This window comes from Heterodontus francisci, chromosome 10 (assembly GCF_036365525.1).
Source record: "Heterodontus francisci isolate sHetFra1 chromosome 10, sHetFra1.hap1, whole genome shotgun sequence".
Classification (NCBI taxonomy): Eukaryota; Metazoa; Chordata; class Chondrichthyes; order Heterodontiformes; family Heterodontidae; genus Heterodontus; species Heterodontus francisci.
The window spans coordinates 85,072,318-85,091,307 of record NC_090380.1 but is presented as its reverse complement, the minus strand read 5'-3'; the positions used below and the strand labels follow the sequence as shown (position 1 = coordinate 85,091,307).

Below are 18,990 nucleotides of genomic sequence, written 5' to 3'. Positions count from 1 at the left end.
CGGAAGTGCAAAAGGTTTGAGTTTCGGCAGGCATCAAGGTCAGCGCAGGCTTAGAGGGCCGAATGGCCTGTTCCTGTGCTGTACTGTTCTTTGTTCTTTGCTTTGTGTTACACTCACTAATTGTTAATTACTGGCATTCAATCAAATTATTAAAAACATCGCTCCTTATGGCTCAGAAATACTGAGGTGTTTATTTTCTGACGTGACATAAGAACTATGTGTTAATGCTTGATGGTTGTTCTGGAAGGGAGTGGCAAGACACGTCAGAAAATAAACCCTTATCTATTTTGGACATTGTTCGAACTGAACTGATCTGGGGCAACGATGAAAGGGAAATGATTGTAAATTACAGACAATTCAACACTTCTGGGGGCACGCTGTTCAGGCTTCTATGTTAAAAAGGTAAAGTTTTAATTACGTTGTACTGTGTATATATAACATGTTCAATGACCGTTATTTAAATTTGGGTGTCTCCGAAAACAAACTCTATTGAGCAAAAAAGTCAGCTTGAGCTCTCGAGGATCAACCAATGGATGAATCATTATTAAATATATTTCAGTCAATGCTTATCATTTAATGCATTTCAGATAATGTTTATTGTTGAATATATTTAAGATAGATGTCAGCTGTTGCTCAGTCAGTTGTATATTTGTCTCTGAATCAGATAATTGTGATTTTAAGTTCCACTCCAGGGACTTAAGCACATAATTTAGGCTGACACTATGTCGTATTGAGGGAGTGCTGCACTGCCAGAGGTGAGGTCTTTCAGATGAGAAATTAAACCGATGTCTCATCTACTCTCCCAGATGAATGTTCATGATCCTGTGACATGATGTGAAGAGCAGTGGGGTTTTCCTGCTGTTCTGGCTAACGATCGTCCCTCAACCAACACTTAAAGCAAGATTTTCCGATCATTTAATTCATTGACGTTTGTGGGGGCTTGCTGTGTACATATTGATTGCTATGTTTGCTACTTTAAAACAGGGACTGCACTTCCAACAAAAAAGTACTTAATTGGTTGTAAAGCACTTTGAGATATCCTGAGGTTGTGAAACCTGTTGTATAAATACATCTTATTTTTTTTAAATGACTAGGAAGATTAAACATTGCCTTCTGAGTGCTTGGGTGAGGGGTGGTGGATTTTTAACTTTCTAACCTGTCAGTAATGGTGTGCGGGAGTTGACGTTTCCACACACTCTGTGGATTGATAGACTTGGCTTCCGATTGCAGCGGCACTGAAGAGGAGGCTGCAGTATCAGATAGGTCAGATTCCCAATCAGGGTGGTGAGGTGGCTGGGGGTTGGAGTGTGGCAGATCCGAGGGGTGGGGGTGGGATTGGTTGGAGACCTGAGGGAGCGGTAGCCAGTGGCCGGGGAGGTGGCGGTCAGAAGTTTCGGACAGAGATTGGAGGCCTCGGCTGGTGGGAGCGTGTGTGTGTGGGAGGTCGGAGATCTCAGCCTCATGGGTAAATAGGCTACCTTGGGGGGAGGGGGAGGTTGGAGGCCTCGACGTGAGGGTGGTGCTCAGGGGCCACAGGGCAGATTTCAGAGGCCTAATGGGGAGATTGGAGATCATGGGCGAAGGTCAAAAGCTTTTGCAGGAAGAGAGGTCAGAGATTTCCGCCCACCACCCCCACCTGCTGTCCAACATCGTTAAAACTGGAAGTGGGCGGGTTGGAGGCAGGATTCAGATTTTTAATGTTTTAACATTGCTCCTGACCTTAATCCACATGTTTAAAAATCCCCTTTTGAATCCAGACATTAACTATTAATATTTTAAGACAAGATCTGAGCTTTTTTTGTTTCCATTTCCGATAATTTTAAAATTGAAGTGCAACTTCCTGGTAGGTGGTGTAGTTCAGTGATCAGAGTCTGGGAGGTAACAAAGATTCTCGAATACAGCAGCAGTTTTCAAATGTTTCTGTCTGGGGGTCTCCTGTCAATCTGAACACAGTTGCTGGAAATCTCTGTAAGTATTGAAATGTCCCTTGTCCTGGCTTCTGAGTGTCAGGGTCATCTAGTCAAAGGAGAATGATACAATTACAGTGGAAAATATATTTTGTTATTGTACAGCTACGTGAATAATTTTCAAGTAAATCAACAGATCTCATTAAGGACAGAAATTTGAAGATCTCGTGGATCTGCTATGATTCCTTGACAGGCCTCCCATGGTTGAGGGGCAGACAGTTTGAAAATGGATAACAATCTACATGAACTACAAGACAGGAGAGAAGCAAGAGCCCAGGCGGATTCTGTGTAACCTGATTGTTATTCGTGGTTTCATAGAAAACTATAGTTATCCCCAAAAATTAACAAGTTCAGATGTGATTTTAGTGTGAGTGTGAGGCTGCGTTTGCTGACAACGCTATCACTAGGTGGCGCTGCAGTGGCACATGCACAAATGCAGCCTTTGCCACTAAAACGTCACAGTTTGCAACGTTAGCAGTTGCCAGGACTAAAGATGGCGCTGCTCAAATAATCACACGAAGGCAACCTAAACAAATGGCAGCACACAATGGCAGGAGGAAGAGAGCGAACGGTCGGGGGGTGCGAGCGAGCGGGCGGGCTGGGGGTTGGAGGTGGGGGGAAGGAGGAGAGCGCACCTGCTGCCACCACTAAGGTCTTTGGCCGCTTTCTCCCTGCACCCCCTACCCCCGCTTTGCCGACCCCCGCTCTCTCCCCGCTTCCCCCACCCCCGCTCTCTGCACGCATTACTCGATGACGTAATCTGCGCATGTGACAACCAGTCCTGGCAATGCGGAATGCAGCGCATGCGCAGAGAGAATGAGCCAATCTGCGCATGTGTGCAGATTGGTGCAGTCTGATGACGTCAGCTGCTGGCTGCGTTGTTGATGATCACTTTGGTTTTTTTGTTATTTGTTTCAGTGATGTGGCATTACTGGTAAGACCAGCATTTGTTGCCCATCCCTAATTGCCCTCAGAAGGTGATGGTGAGATGCCTTCTTGAACTGCTGCAGTCCATCTGGTGCTGATTCACCAACAGGGTTGTTGGAATGGGAATTCTGGGATTTTGATCCAGCAGCAATGAAGAAACGTCGATATATATCCAAGACAGGGTGGTGTGTGGAGGGGAACTTGCAGGTGGTGGTATTCCCACGCATCTCCTGCCCTTGTCCTTCTAGTTGGTAGCGGTTGCGGGTTTGGAAGGTGCTGTCTAAAGAACCTTGATGCGTTGCTGCAGTGCATCTTGTAGATGGTACACACTGCTGCCTCTGTGCGTTGCTGGTGAAGGGAGTGAATATTGAACACAGTGAATGGGGTGAGAATCAAGCAGGCTGTTTTGTCCTGGATGGTGTCGAGCCTCTTGAGTGTTGCTGGAGCTGCACCCATCTAGACAAGTGGAGAGTATTCCATCAAACTCCTGATTTGTGCCGTGTAGGTGATGGGCAGGTATTGGGGGAGCGGGAGCTGAGTTACTTGCTGCAGAATTCCCAGCTTCTGACCTTCTCTTGCAGCCATAGCATTTGTGTGGTCACTCCATTGCACTTTCTGGTCAATGGTAACCTCCAGGATGTTGATAGTGGAGGATTCAGCAATGGTAATGTTTTTGAACATCAAGGGGAAATGGTGAGATTCTGTCTTGTTTGAGATGGTTAATGCCTGGCACTTATGTGGTGTGAATGTTACTTGCCACTTATCAGTCCAAGCCTGGATGTTTTCCCAGTCTTGTTGCATCTGGACACGGGCCGCTTCAGTATCTGAGGAGTCATGAATGTTGCTGAACATTGTACAGTCATTAGCGAACTTCCCCACTTCTGAACCTATGATGGAGGGAAGATCATTAAGGATGCAGCTGAAGATGGTTGGGTCTAGGACACTACCTGGAGGAACTCCTGCAGTGATGTCCTGGAGCTCAGATGATTGACCTCAAACAACCACAGCCATCTTCCTTTGTGCTAGGTATGACTCCAACCAGCAGAGAGTTTTCCCCCTGATTCCCATTGACTCCCGTTTTGCTAGGGCTTCTTGATGCCATACTCTGTTAAATGCTGCCTTGATGTCAAGGGCAGTCACTCTCACCTTGAGTGTTGTTGGAGCTGCACCCATCCAGGCAAGTGGAGAGTATTCCATCAAACTCCTGACTTGTGCCGTGTAGGTGATGGGCAGATATTGGCGAGCAGGAGCTAAGTTACTTGCTGCAGAATTCCCAGCTTCTGACCTTCTCTTGGACGAAGGCTGTAATGAGGCCAGGAGCTGAGTGGCCATCGTGGAACCCAAAATGAGCGTCACTGAGCAGGTTATTGCTGAGGAAGTGCTGCTTGAAAGCATTGTTGTTGACCCTCTCCATCACTTTACTGATAGTCGAGAGAAGACTGATGGGATGGTTGTTGGCCGGGTTGGATTTGTCCTGCTCTTTGTGGACAGGACATACATGGGCAATTTTCCACATTGCCGGGTAGATGCCAGTATTGTAGATGTACAGGAACAGCTTGGCTAGTGGTGCTGCTAGTTCTGAGAACATGTCTTCAGTACTATTGCCAGAATGTTGTCAGAGCCCATAGCCTGACAAGTGCCTTCAGCCGTTTCTTCATATCACATGGAGTGAATCGGATTGGCTGAAGACTGACATCTATGATGCTGGGGACTTCAAGAGGAGGCCAAGATGGATCATCTACTCGGCACATCTGGCTGATGAAGGATGCAAGTGCTTCAGCCTTGTTTGCATTGATGTGCTGGGCTCCCCCATCATTAAGGATGGGGATATTTGCAGAGACGTCTCATCTTGTCAATTGTTTAATTGTCCAACACCATTTGCGATTGGATGTGACAGGACTGCAGAGCTTAGATCTGATCCGTTGTTTGTGGGATTGCTTAGCACTGTACATCACATGCTGCTTCTGCTGTTTGGCATGCAAGTAGCCCTGTGTTGCAGTTTCATCAGGCTGACACCTAATTTTTAGGTATGCATGGTGCTGCTCCTGGCATGCCCTCCTGCACTCTTCATTGAATCAAGACTGATCCCCCAGCTTGATGGCCATGAGGTTACAGATTGTGGTTGAATACAATTCTGCTGCTGCTGATGGCCCACAGCGCCTTATGGACTCCAGTTTTGAGTTGCTAGATCTGTTTGAAATCTATCTGATTTAGGACAGTGGTAGTGCCACACAACACGATGGAGGGTATCCTCAATCTGAGGACAGGATTTCATCTCCACAAGGACTATGCGGTGGTCACGCCTAACAATACTGTCATCGACACATGCATCTGTGACAGGTAGATTGGTGAGGACGAGGTCAAGTAGGTTTTTCAACTCTTGTTGATTCCCTCACCACCTGTCGCAGACTCAGTCTAGCAGCTGTGTCCTTTAGGACTCGACTATTCCAGCCAGTAGTGGTGCTACCAAGATGCTCTAGGTGATGTACATTGAAGTCCCCCACCTAGAATATATTCTGTGCCCTTGCTCTTCTCAGTGCTTCTTCCAAATGGTGTTCAACATGGAGAAGCACTGATTCATCAGCTGAGGGCACAGTAACTAGCAAGAGACTATGAGACATCATGGGGCTCAATGTCAATGTTAAGGACACCCAGGGCAACTTCCTCCCGACTGTATACCACTGTGCCACCACCTCTGCTGGGTCTGTCCTGCCAGTAGGATCGGACATACCCAGGGATGGTGACAGAGTTGTCAGGGTCATTGTAACATATGATTCTGTGAGTATGACTGTCAGGCTGTTGCTTAACTAGTTTGTCAGTCAGCTTTCCCAATTCTGGCACAAACCTCCAACAGTTAATCAGGGTCGACAGGGCTGGGTTTGCCACTGTCATGCGGAGAGGCAGTGGGGTAGTGGTCATGTCACTGGAATGGCAATCAAGAGGCCCAGGTTAATTCTGGGGGCATGGGTTCAATTCCCACCATGGTAGCTGGTGGAGTTTAAATTCAATAATAAATCTGGAATTAAAAGCTAGTCTCAGTAATGGTGAATATGAAACTATTGTTGCAAAAGCCCATCTGGCTCACTAATGTTTTTTAGGGAAGGAAATCTGCCTACTTTACCTGGTTTGGCCTACATGTGACTCCAGACCCACAGCAATGAGATTGACTCTTCAAATGCACTCTGAAATGGCCTAGCAAGCCACTCAGCTGTGATGGGCAACAAATGCTGGCCTTGCCAGCAAGCACACATTTCAAGAAATAATTTTAAAAAAAAATTCCAGTGCCTTGATGCCAGGTGGTCTGTCCCATTTCATTCCTTTTCTTTGACTTCAGAGTGGTTTGATACGACTGAGTGGCTTGCTAGGCCACTTAAGAGTCAACCACATTGCTGTGGGTTTGGAGGCATATGTAGGCCAGACCAGGTACGGACAGCAGATTTCCTTTTCTAAAAGACCAGATGGGTTTTTACAACAACACTTTCATGGTGATCATGAGATTAGCTTTTAATTCCAGATTTGTTAATTACATTTAAATTTCACCACCTGCTTTGGTGGGATTCAAACCCATATCCCCAAAATATTAGCTGAGGATCACGAGTGTAGTGATATTACCACTACACCACCGCCAGCTCCCAGAACTAGAAGCCCATCTGTGTCAAAGTGGATGTAGTTCCTGTCCTCCTGAATATGGCATCCATGACCTACCTGATGGCATGATGAGCTGCCAACTGCGAGATGCCACATAGATCCACAGCTGTTCTCTGGAACAACCTGATTGCATAGAGGTTTAGCATGACGGTGACCTTGACGGCTGCAGGTAGGGGACTGCCATGGGGGCCGCAAGGCCTCAGATCATTGTGGATCAGAGCACAAAGTTCCAAGACTATCTGCCTGGAAAGGCACAGCCTTCTACAGCACTGGCACTCTGTCATTTGCAGGTAGCTGATACTTGGGTGGTGGACTCGATTTCTTGGGTAGTGCCTTCTTCCCCTTGCAGCCTCCTGCTGTGCTCCTCTGGCCTCCTGCTGTCCAGGAGGTTACATCTGCTGCAGCTCATCCTGGCTGCTCTGTCCAATGTCAGAGTAGCCTGTTCCCATTTGAACTCTCCCAGCTGGGCTTTGTGCGTTCACCAGGCCTTCTCCTGCCAATGCCAGGTGCCCCAGTGGGCTCATGTCCCTCTCCAGATTCCTACCACTCACCACTGAGGAAAGCTAGTCATACAGCTCCAGCAATGGCTACTCTGTGGAACCTTTGGAGTAGCTGAGTTTTAGCTTGGGTCTCTGCATTATGTAAATCAGCCTTTCCCATAGCCCTCATGGCCCCCTGGAGTATTCACATCTTGTCAAGACATGGTGTTTTCCCATTTCCTTCCTTTTAAAAATTATAAACTGCTGCTAGCAGTTAATATATTAATGAGCTCCGCAATGAGTTCAATAGACACTTAACTACAAGCGTGTGGGGTTGTCATTCCCTCCCTCCTGGCATTCCTTTAAAAATGGCTTTGCGTTCTGGAGGTGTAGGAGCCAGTGCTGACTGGCACCTGCTCCTGCTGCCAGCAGCCTTTAAAATCCAGCCCATCATGTAAGAAATTTCAGATTGGGTTCAACAGGATGTTCAGCTTGCAATTTGTCAAGATCAGCCTTCGAGTAGCTGAAGAAAGGGGTCGGGCTACCAATAAAACAGTGGAGTTTGCATTGGGGTCAAAGTTGACAGTTTCAGCCTTCCGTGTGTTTAGCTGGAGGAAGTTAAAACTCATCTAAGACTTCATTTTGGAAAAGTAGTCGAACAACACAGATGTAATGAGCAAGTTGAGAGAGTTGATGGAGGTGTAGAATTGGGTGTCATTGGTGTGTGTGTGAATACTGCCAGCATTTCTCATGATGCTATCACCAAAGGGGAGCATATGGATGAGGCAGAGAAGGGATCTAGGATGAATGGGTGGGGCAGACTCCTGAGCTGTTATTTCCCATAGCTGCTAGCAGTTGATGTATTGATGAGCATTAACCATTATGCAGCTATGTTGTGATTCAGACTTTGCGATTTTAAACCATAGTTTAATTCCTCATACTGAAGTAGAAACTCAGTCCTGAGAATGCGGATCTGTTATCACTAAACTATATTTCAGAACTCAATGGCATTGGGTTATTGCCTAATATTGATGTTTTTCTAGTTCCTTGTGTTTATATTGATACTGGCTGCTTATCTGTTCAGATCTTGCAAAACATTATGAAATGCCAGTAAGATTAAATTTATGTGTACCTAGATGTGCTTCTACTGTTTTATATGCACTTTGGCACTCTGTGGCAATACCTATTGTTATGGTCAGATGGGAGATAATAGGCATGGTTTCCCTTTTTCACCTCTCAGCTGACTGAAAACAGCTTTTTTAATTGAAATGTGTTTTAACCCCTGAATTTTTTAATGATCAACAAACAGACAAATGTCAGGTTTTCTGGTAGGTTTAAAGAAAAATAAATGTTTATTAAGCAGCATCCGAAAATATTCGCAACTTCACCCACTCTCACACACACACACAGGCACGTACACACAAGAAAAGGTAGAGATAAAAAGATAACAAGCATTTATATATCTGATGGGTTTTATACATGTTTACTATAATCCTTGCATTGGGTGGGTGGGGAGGTGTGGATTTAAAAACAGTGCAGGCCTGTTTTTCCTATTTTTCTTGTTCATTGAAGACAAAACTTGGAAAGTTTCAGGAGGGCAAATGTATGGTTGCAGTCTTTGTTTTGTTGTATCTCAGTCACGGTTCATTATTGAAACCCTAGTACAATTTCTCAGGTAGGGAATCTCAAAGCCACTTCCTGCCTCTGCCTACAGGTAGTTTAAGGATGGTGTTCTAGGCAGGGTACTTCTTCTGCTAGAGCAGATGGAATCTCTCTCTCGTTGGCTGTTCCTTTGTAGCCCAGCATATACTTTTATTAAGCTCTTTATCAGACGCCTGGTTACTGTCATGTGACCATGGTTGCTCTTTAACATTGTCCTTATAAATGGTGTCTGATGGTAGGACTACTGTTAGACAATGAGGTCTGGGTGTCACCCATCTTCATTCCATTTTGATAAAGTGGAGTTTTTCACACCCATGCATCTGAGTTTGAATTTTGGAGACATCATGTCTGCCATGCCATTGTTAAGTCAATTTTTTGAAGAGAGATAGCCATTAACATAAATGGGCCGTTTACATTTTAATGCCTTCTCCAAGGCTGGTCCAGACATGAAGATTGACTCGGGGTTCTTGTGGTTTCCATGTGTCTTGGCAGTACAGGATAAGGTCACCTGACCTCTTGACTTCATGCTGTTTTTCAAGAAAAGTGTCCATTTTGGATTTGTTTTATAAGTTCATTACATAGGTCATAATTTCTCCATGCGTCATCATATGGGATTAGAATCTGATTCTTTGCTCATTTTTGTTGAAGCAAACAGGCCTTCAAGATTAAAATCAAGATTGCCGATAAGAACTCAACCTATTTCCACCAATCTGTCTCACCCAGCATCTTTTCCTGGCCCACATTAGCTGGTATTGTTACTGCTCCACTTTCCTTCGGTACTGGAGGCAGTGCAGCATAGATTTATTAAATTGGTCCCTGGGATAAGGGGGTTGTCCTATGATGAGAGGCTGAGTGAATTGGACCTATATTCTCTGGATTTTAGAAGAATGAGAGGCGATCTCATTGAAACATACAAGATTCTGAAAGGAAACAAGAAATGCTGGAACCACTCAGCAGGTCTGGCAGCATCTGTGGAACGAGAAGCAGAGTTAACGTTTCGGGTCAGTGACCCTTCTTCAGAACTAGCAAATATTAGAAATGTCAAAGGTTATAAGCAAGTGAGCCGGGGTGGGTGGGGGGCAAGAGATAACAAAGGAGAAGGTGTAGATTGGACAAGGCCACATAGCTGACCAAGAGGTCATGGAGCAAAGGCAAACATATGTTAATGGTGTGTTGAAAGACAAAGCATTAGTACAGATAGGGTGTTAACGAACTGAAGATTGAACAGCTGCAAGTACAAACATGAAAAAAAGTGTGCAAGCAAACTGAACAAACTACAATGAAATGAAATAAACAAAAGAAAAAAAATTGTAAAAAAGAAAAAATAACGAAAAATAAAAGTAATCTGGGGGGCCCGTCATGCTCTGAAATTATTGAACTCAATGTTCAGTCTGGCAGGCTGTAGTGTGCCTAATCGGTAAATGAGATGCTGTTCCTCGAGCTTGCGTTGATGTTCACTGGAACACTGCAGCAATCCCAGGACAGAGATGTGAGCATGCTTTCGGACTGAGCGGTGGTGTTCCGCAAAGCGGTCACCCAGTCTGCGTTTGGTCTCCCCAATGTAGAGGAGACCACATTGTGAGCAGCGAATACAGTTTACTACATTGAAAGAAGTACAAGTAAATCACTGCTTCACCTGAAAGGAGTGTTTGGGGCCTGGGATAGTGAGGAGAGAGGAGGTAAATGGGCAGGTATTACACCTCCTGCGATTGCAGGGGAAGGTGCCATGGGACGGGGACGAAGTGGTGGGGGTAATGGAGGAGTGGACCAGGGTGTTGCGGAGGGAACGATCCCTTCGGAATGCTGACAGGGGAAGGGAGGGGAAGATGCGTTTGGCAGTGGCACTTCGGTACTGGAGGCAGTGCAGCAAAGATTTACTAAATTGGTCCCTGGGAAAAGGGGGTTGTCCTATGATGAGATGCTGAGTGAATTGGACCTATATTCTCTGGAATTTAGAAGAATGAGAGGCTATCTAATTGAAACAGACAAGATTCTGAAAGGGTTTGATAGGGTAGAAGCTGAGAAATTATTCCCACTCATCAGGGAATATAGAACAAAGGGACACAATCTCAGGTCAGGATAAGGGGCCAATCATTCAGGACTGAGATGAAGAGAAATTACTAGACTCAAAGGGTTGTGAGTCTTTGGAATTCTGTACCTCAGATGGATGGTCCATCATTGAATACATTTAAGGCTGGGATAGATAGATTTTTGGTCTCACAGAGAATCAAGGGATATGGGGAGCGGGCAGGAAAATGGAATTGAAGTCCAAGATCAGCCATGATCGTATTGAATGGCGGAGCAGGCTCAATGGCCATATGGTCTACTTCTCCTATTTCATGTGTTTTTGTGTTCTTGTGTACTACCCCCATCTACTTCAAATCTGGCATCATCACCCCCTCCTCAAAGGTCCTGCTCTCCGCCCTTCTTTCCATGCAAACAGCTCCCCTCCTTTTCCTATTCAAAATGCTTGATTGTTGTTGTCGCTTCCCAAATCCATGCCTATCTTTACTGGAACTCCAGAATTGAACCCCACGAATCAGGTTTCCACCCATGCCACAGCACTGAAATGGCCGTTCTCAAAGTCACAAATGTCATCCTATGTGACAGCGACCATGGTAAATTATCTAAGCTTATTGTCAGGCAAACCTCCCACCTGCTAAGACTGAGGCACACATTATTTCGCCACATGAACATTAGAACTTAAAATTGCGATCCCCTGACTGGAAAGACAATTGCATCATACCAGAAAGCGAGGAAACAAAGGGACCCAGTCCCTGCCCCAATAAGAAGAGACCTGGTCAAACCAGTTGGTCATGTGACCACCTGCTGGCCAACTAGGGGAGTTTTAAACTGGAAAAGCAGAATTTGAACTCAGTACGCCGTGTGCTCCTGGATACAAAATTGGCTTGGTGATAGGAGGCAGAGGGTGGGAGTGGAGGATTGTTTTTCAGATTGGAGGCCGGTGACCAGTGGTGTTCCACAGGGATCAGTGCTGGGCCCTCTGTTGTTTGTCATATATATTAATGACTTGGATGTGAATGTAGGGGTCATGATTAGTAAGTTTGCAGATGACACCAAAATTGGTGGCATAGTGGACAATTAAGAAGGTTGTCCAAGGTTACAACAGGATATAGATCAACTGGGAAAGTGGGCAAATGGAATTTAATGCAGACAAGTGCAAAGTAATGAATTTTGGGAAGTTAAACCAGGGCAGGATATATACAGTGAATGGCAGGGCCCTGGGGAGTGTTGTTGAGCAGAGAGACATTGGGGTGCAAGTACATAGTTCCCTGAAAGTGGCAACACAGGTAGACAGGGTGGTGAAGAAGGCGTATGGCACGCTTGCCTTCATTGGCCGAGACATTGAGTACAAGAGTTGGGACATCATGTTACAGTTGCATATATCGTTGGTTAGGCTGCACTTGAAGTACTGGTGCAGTTCTGGTCGCTGCACTACAGGAAAAATGTGATTAAGCTAGAGAGGGTGCAGAAAAGATTCACAAGGATGTTGCCTGGTTTGGAGGGCTTGAGTTATAAAGAGAGATTGGATAGGCTGGGTCTGTTTTCCCTGGAGCGAAGGAGGCTGAGACGGGACATGATAGAGGTATATAAAATTATGAGAGGCATATATAGGGTAGATAGCCAGAGTCTATTTCCCTTGGTAGGGGTGACTAAAACTAAAGGGAGATTTAAGGTGAGAGGGAGGAGGTTTAAAGGGGATCAAAGGGGTAAATTTTTCACACAAAGAATAGTGGGTATTTGGAATGAGCTGCCAGAGGAAGTGGTGGAGGCAGGAACAGTAGCAACATTTAAGAGGCATCTGGACAGGAACCTGAATGAGCAAGGCATAGAGGGATATGGAATTAATGCAGGCAGGTGGGATTATGGTCGGCATGGACGCGGTGGGCCAAATGGCCTGTTTCTGTGCTGTACGACTCTATGACTCTATGATTCAATAACTGAAGCAAGAATTACCTCCTCCCCTGTCTGCCTGTTCCCATCTACTTCCCATGGAACTGAATCTTGTGAAAACACGTGAACCTCAAAGAGAGAAAAAGTCTCCAACGTGAACAAGGTTTAAAAGGAATACTGGTTCCCAATGAAACGCAAGACCATATCTTCAATCAAGGACTACAGCGAGCTCGAAGCTCAGTAACAAGATATTACCTCAAACTGTTCCACTGTATCCTTTCTTCTCTTTTATGACCCTATCTGCATGTGTATATCAGGTGTGTATTGTAGCATGGGCACGTCGTATATCCACAGGTGTGAACTGTTTTAGAGTTTAAGTAAGTTTAATAAATTTCACATTTCTTCTTTAAACCAAAGAAAGCCTCTTTGTGCTCATTGTTTTGCCAGATAATTGGAAATTTGCGAACAAGAATTCACAAAGGGGGAGCTCAAAACACAGCGTGTTAAAAAAATCAAGCCTGTTACAATAAGACAGGTGAATACAGTGACAGACACCTCGACATCTTTCTCACCTGTTTTGCAATGTTATCCTTTGCGATCTGCCTGCATCCTTTGACACAGTTGATCACATTATCTTCCTGTAATGCCTCCCCTCCCTTCTCCAGCTTGTCAGCCGATCCTTTCCTGGTTCCATTCCTATCTGTCCAGCTGTATCCAGAGAACCACAGGCATTGGCTTCTCATCCCCACTGTGTACCTGCCTCCCTTCAGCTGTTCAGAAACCGACAGGCTCTGAAACTCATGCGCCTCTTTAAATATTGCACACTCTCCCTTCAAGTTCCACATGAACTTTTTAACATGTTTAATTGTCCTCAATGGGGTGGAGAGCAGGATTCCTGTCCCGCTTTCCCCTCATCCTGATAATTATTGCCGGCATCGGGATCGGTACCTGGAAATTGACACACTAACCGGTACTTGGATTTTCAGAGACATCCCACACATTGACCTTTGGGTCTATCCTTGGCCCCTTCCTATTTCTTATCTGCATGCTGCCTCTCAATGACATCATCCAAAAACACAATGTCATGTTTGGCATGTACAATGCGACACCCAGCTTTACCTAACCACTAACTCGCTCGACCCCCTTCACTCCTTCTGATTTGTCACACTGCTTGTTCAACTTCCAGTATTGCATGAGCAGAAATTTTCTCGAATTAAATATTGGGAAGAATGAAGCCGCTGTTTTTGGCCCTCACGACAAACTCTTTTCCCTCACCACTGAGTCAATCCCTCTCCCTGGCCCTGTCTGAGGCTGAACCAGATTGTTCACAACATTCACATCCAATTTTATATTGAGCTGAGCTTGCGACATCCTATCCTTTCCACTAACAAGACCACCTACCTCCAGCTCTGTTGCATCATCCATCTCACCCTCTGCCTCAACTCATCTGTTGCTGAAACCCTCATCCATGCATTGGTACTTCTAGACCTGACTATTCCAATGCCTTTCTGGCTGGCCTCCCACCTTGCAGCATCCGTAAACTTGATCTCATCCAAAGCGTGCGACACATTTACTAACTCGCACCAAGTCCCACTCACCCTACACCCCCGTACTTCCGGTCTGCAACACCTTGGTTTTAAAATTCTCATCCTTGTTTTCAAATTCCTCCATGGTCTGAAACCAGTTTTCAGGGGCTAGAGTCAGACAGTATAAAAGTGGGCCATCTTACAGTGCTGACTTGGGTTGCATTAGAGTGCTGAAGTGTGAGTTTTGTGACTGAGGGTAATTAAGGGTTAGTTGTATCTAAAGTCTAGTCTTTCTTTTAAGTAGCAAATTAACTTAACAGTTGTTGTTTGGGTTGGAGAAGGTGAGTTTTAGACCAGCTTTAAACAGAGTTCACTCATGCTCTGCTTGCAGCTGCACCTTGATAATTAGATAATTGGCTTAAACCAGTTTTCAGGGGCTCGAGTCAGACAGTATAAAAGTGGGCCATCTTACAGTGCTGACTTTGTTTGCATTGGAGTGCTGACTTGAGTTGCATTAGAGTGCTAAAGTGTGAGTTTTGTGACTGAGGGAGCTTGGTGAGGAGGGAGCGAGGAGCTCCTTTCATTTCCTACCTGTCCTCAAAGAGTGTGAGGGGAGCTGAGAGTTTCCACAGAGCACAGCTGACTGGTGAGTAAGTCCTGGTGGGTATTGTTCAAACTGGATTGAATTGTAAGTCATTGTTTTAGCAAGACTTAGTTGATTTTTTTTATTATAATAGTCTTTTAAAGTTTTAAATTTAAAGGGATTAGTCATGGCAGGAGAGCTTAAAGCCGTGGTTTGCTCCTCTTGCTGCATGTGGGAATCCGGGAACATTTCCAGTCACCGGGACCAGCATGTGTGCAGGAAGTGTGTCCAGCTGCAGCTCCTGGAAGCTTGGGTTTAGGAGCTGGAACGGCGGCTGGAAAAACTGTGGAGCATCCGTGAGTCTGAGAGCATCGTGGACAGCACGAATAGAGAGGTGGTCACACCGCAGCTGAAGGGACTTGAGGAAGGAAGGGAATGGGTGACCACCAGGCAGCCCAAGAGAATCAGGCAGGTAGTTCAGGAGTCCCCTGGGGTCCCACTTGCAAATCGGTATTCCATTTTGGAGGCTGATGAGGCTGGTTGCTCCAGGGAGTGCGGACAGAGCCAAGCTTCTGGCGCCACAAGCAGCCTGTCTGCACAGGAAGGGGGAAAGAGAGGAAGAGCAATAGGAATAGGGGATTCTATATTCAGGGGAACAGACAGTCACTACTGTGGCCGTCATCGTGACTCCAGGATGGTGTGTTGCCTCCCTGGTGCCAGGGTCCGGGATGTCACTGAACGGCTGCAGGGCATCCTGAAGGGGGAGGGTGATAAGGCAGAGGTCATGGTACATGTTGGTACCAATGACATAGATAGAAAGAGGGATGAGGTCTTGCATCAAGAATTCAGGGAATTAGGCAGTAGACTGAAAAGCAGGACCTCTCGGGTTGTAATCTCTGGATTACTCCCAGTGCCATGTGCGCGTGAGTATAGAAATAGGAGAATAGCACAGATGAATGCGTGGCTTAAGAGTTGGTGCAGGAGGGAGGGTTTTAGATTCCTGGACCACTGGGACCATTTCTGGGGAAGGTGGGACCTGTACAAGCGGGACGATCTACATCTGAACCAGAGGGGGACTAACATCCTTGCTGGCGGGTTTGCTAGTGCTGTTGGGAGGAGTTTAAACTAATTTGGCAGGGGGAGGGGACGCAGACTCCTAGCAGAATAGGGACACAGCTAAACACAGGAAAGCAAACAAGTCAGAAGGAATATAGTGGAAGTAAGTTTCAAGGGAGTAAGACCAGGATGATGGCCTCTACTTTAATGCCAGGAGTATTAGGGGCAAAACCGATGAGTTAAGGGCAAGGATTGACACGTGGAATTGTGATATAGTAGCCATCGCGGAGACATGGTTGAGGGAGGGGCAGGATTGGCAGCTCAATATCCCAGGATGTCGAATCTTCAGGCGAGACAGAGGAGGGGGTAAAAGAGGAAGGGGCATTACAATATTAGTTAAGGAATCAGTTACTGCAGTAAGGAGAGATGATATCTTGGAGGGGGCATCAAATGAAACTTTCTGGGTAGAGTTTAGGAATAAAAAAGGGGCAGCCACATTGCTAGGTGTTTATTATAGACCCCCAGATAGTCAGCGAGAAATTGAGGAGCAAATATGTGCGCAATTCTCAGAGGTGTGTAAAAATAATAATAGAGTAATTATATTCGGTGATTTCAACTTTCCCAACATTAATTGGGATAGTCATCGTGTTAAGGGCTTAGATGGAGTGGAGTTCTTAAAATGTATACTGGAGAACTTTTTAGCTCAATATGTAGAGGATCCAACAAGGGAGGGTGCAGTGCTGGACCTAATTCTTGGGAATGAAGCCGGACAGGTGGTCGATGTGTTGGTGGGGAAGCATTTTGGTGATAGCAACCACAACATGGTACAATTTAAGCTTGTTATGGAGAAAGAAATAGACAAGTTGCAAAAAAAGGTTTTGGGGGAGAGCGAAGTTTAGTAAAATAAGGCAGGATCTGGCCAAGGTAGACTGGAAAGAGTTACTTGTCGGGAAATCTACAGAACAGCAGTGGGGGGCATTCAAAAAGGAAATGGGGAGGGTACAGGCCCAACATGTTCCCTCTAGGGTAATAGGTAGGAGCAACAAGCCCAGAGAACCATGGATGACCAGAAACATTCAGGGTATGATGAGTAGGAAAAGAGAGGCTTTTAGCAAATACAAAGAGAGCAAATCATTGGAAGCATTAGTGGAGCACAGAAAGTGTAGGATGGAGTTTAAGAAAGCAATTAGGAGAGCAAAGAGGGGTCATAAGAAAGCTCTGGCTGATAAAAGTAGGGAAAATCCCAAGATATTCTATAAGTATATCAATGGGAAGAGGATAACCAGGGAAAGAGTAGGACCCATTAGGGACCAAGGGGGAAATCTGTGGGTGGAGCCAGAGGACATTTTAGGGTGTTGAATGAATGGTTCACATTTGTCTTCACCCAAGAGAATGAGGAAGTACATATGGAACTCAGACTGTGAGGTTCTTGAGCAAATTGTCATAGGGAGTGACAAGGTATTGGAGGTTTTGGCAGGCTTAAAAGTGGACAAATCTCCAGGTCCGGACAATTTGCCTCCCAGGATGCTGTGGGAGGCAAGGGTGGAGATTGTAGGGGCTCTGACCCAAATTTTTAATTCCTCTCTGGCCACAGGGGAGGTGCCAGAGGACTGGAGAACAGCTAATGTGGTCCCACTATTTAAGAAAGGTTGCAGAAATAAGCCAGGGGACTATTGACCGGTGAGTCTCACGTCAGTGGTAGGGAAACTATTGGAGAAAATTCTGAAGGAGAGAATCTATCTCCACTTGGAGAGGCAAAATTTGATTAGGAATAGTCAGCATAGCTTTGTCAGAGGGAGGTCATGCCTAACAAATTTGATTGAATTTTTTGAGCCTGTGACCAGGTGTGTAGATGAGGGTAGTGCAGCTGATGAAGTTTACATGGATTTCAGCAAGGCCTTTGACAAGGTCCCACATGGGAGACTTATCAAGAAAGCAAATGCACATGGGATACAGGGTAACTTGATAAGGTGGATTCAAAATTGGCTTAGCTGTAGGAGACAGAGTGATGACAGACGGCTGTTGCAGTGACTGGAAGCCAGTGTCCAGTGGCGTACCACAGGGATCTGTGCTGGGTTCCCTATTGTCTGTCATTTATATAAAGGACATTGATGACTATGAGGCAGAAGGGCAGGTTAATAGGGTGGTGAAAAAGGCATATGGGATACTTGCCTTTATCAATCGAAGCATAGATTACAAAAGCAGGGAGGTCATGTTGGAGTTGTATAGAACTTTGGTAAGGCCACAGCTGGAGTACTGTGTGCAATTCTGGTCGCCGCATTATAGGAAGGATGTGATTGCACTGGAGGGGGTGCAGAGGCAATTCACCAGGATGGTGCCTGGGATGGAACATTTAAGCTATGAGGAGAGGTTGGATAGGCTTGGGTTGTTTTCGCTGGAGCAGAGAAGACTGAGGGGTGACCTGATCGAGGTGTATAAGATTAAGGGGCATGGACAGGGTGGATAGGGAGCAGCTGTTCCCCTTAGTTGAAGGGTCAGTTACAAGGGGAAACAAGTTTAAGGTGAGGGGCTGGAGGTTTAGGGGCGATTTGAGGAAGAACCTTTTTACCCAGAGGGTGGTGACGGTCTGGAATGTACTGCCTGGGAGGGTGGTAGAGGCGGGTTGCCTCACATCCTTTAAAAAGTACCTGGATGAGCACTTGGCACGTCATAACATTCAAGGCTATGGGCCAAGTGCTGGCAAATGGGGTTAGGTAGACAGGTCAGGTGTCTTTAATGCATTGGTGCAGACTCGATGGGCCGAAGGGCCTCTTCTGCACTGTATTATTCTGTGATTCTGTGGTCTCGCCCCTCCCTATCTCTGTAATCTCCTCCAGCCCTGCACCCTCTGAACTCTCTGCACTTGGTCATTTCTTCCCACTTGTACATCCATAGTTCTCATCACTTCACCATTGCCATCAGCTGACTATGCCCAAAGCCCTGGAATCCCCTCCTTAAACCCACCACACCTCTTTCAAATCCTTTAAGATGCTCTTTGAAGTTTACTTTGAATGAGCTACTTCCTTAAATAAGCTTTCTGGCACTTTTCCTAACATCTCATTTATTGGATGACAATAGTTCATGTGAAGCACCTTGGCACATTTTTATGAAGTAAAGGTACTATTTAAATGATGTCAATGAAAAAGGGAGATTAATTGTCGGGGCCCCCTGAAGATGCGTGTGGGGGCGAGGGTGGGGTGGAGGGGGGCCTGAAAATACTGGCCCTG

General features: G+C 45.8%; 1 protein-coding gene across 4 annotated transcripts in view; it reads left to right on the top strand.

The window, feature by feature from the left end:
• Positions 1–315: 315 nt before the first annotated feature.
• LOC137374585 (NXPE family member 3-like) overlaps positions 316–18,990 on the top strand; it is an 89,931-nt gene continuing 71,256 nt past the window's right edge. The window contains exon 1 of one of the 4 annotated variants that reach the window (XM_068040918.1): positions 316–402. The gene's annotated coding sequence lies outside the window, so the exon portion shown is untranslated. Of the gene's footprint in view, positions 403–1,192; positions 1,264–1,813; positions 1,969–18,990 lie in introns of those variants that run through there. The other 3 variants (XM_068040921.1, XM_068040920.1, XM_068040917.1) reach the window with 3 other exon arrangements.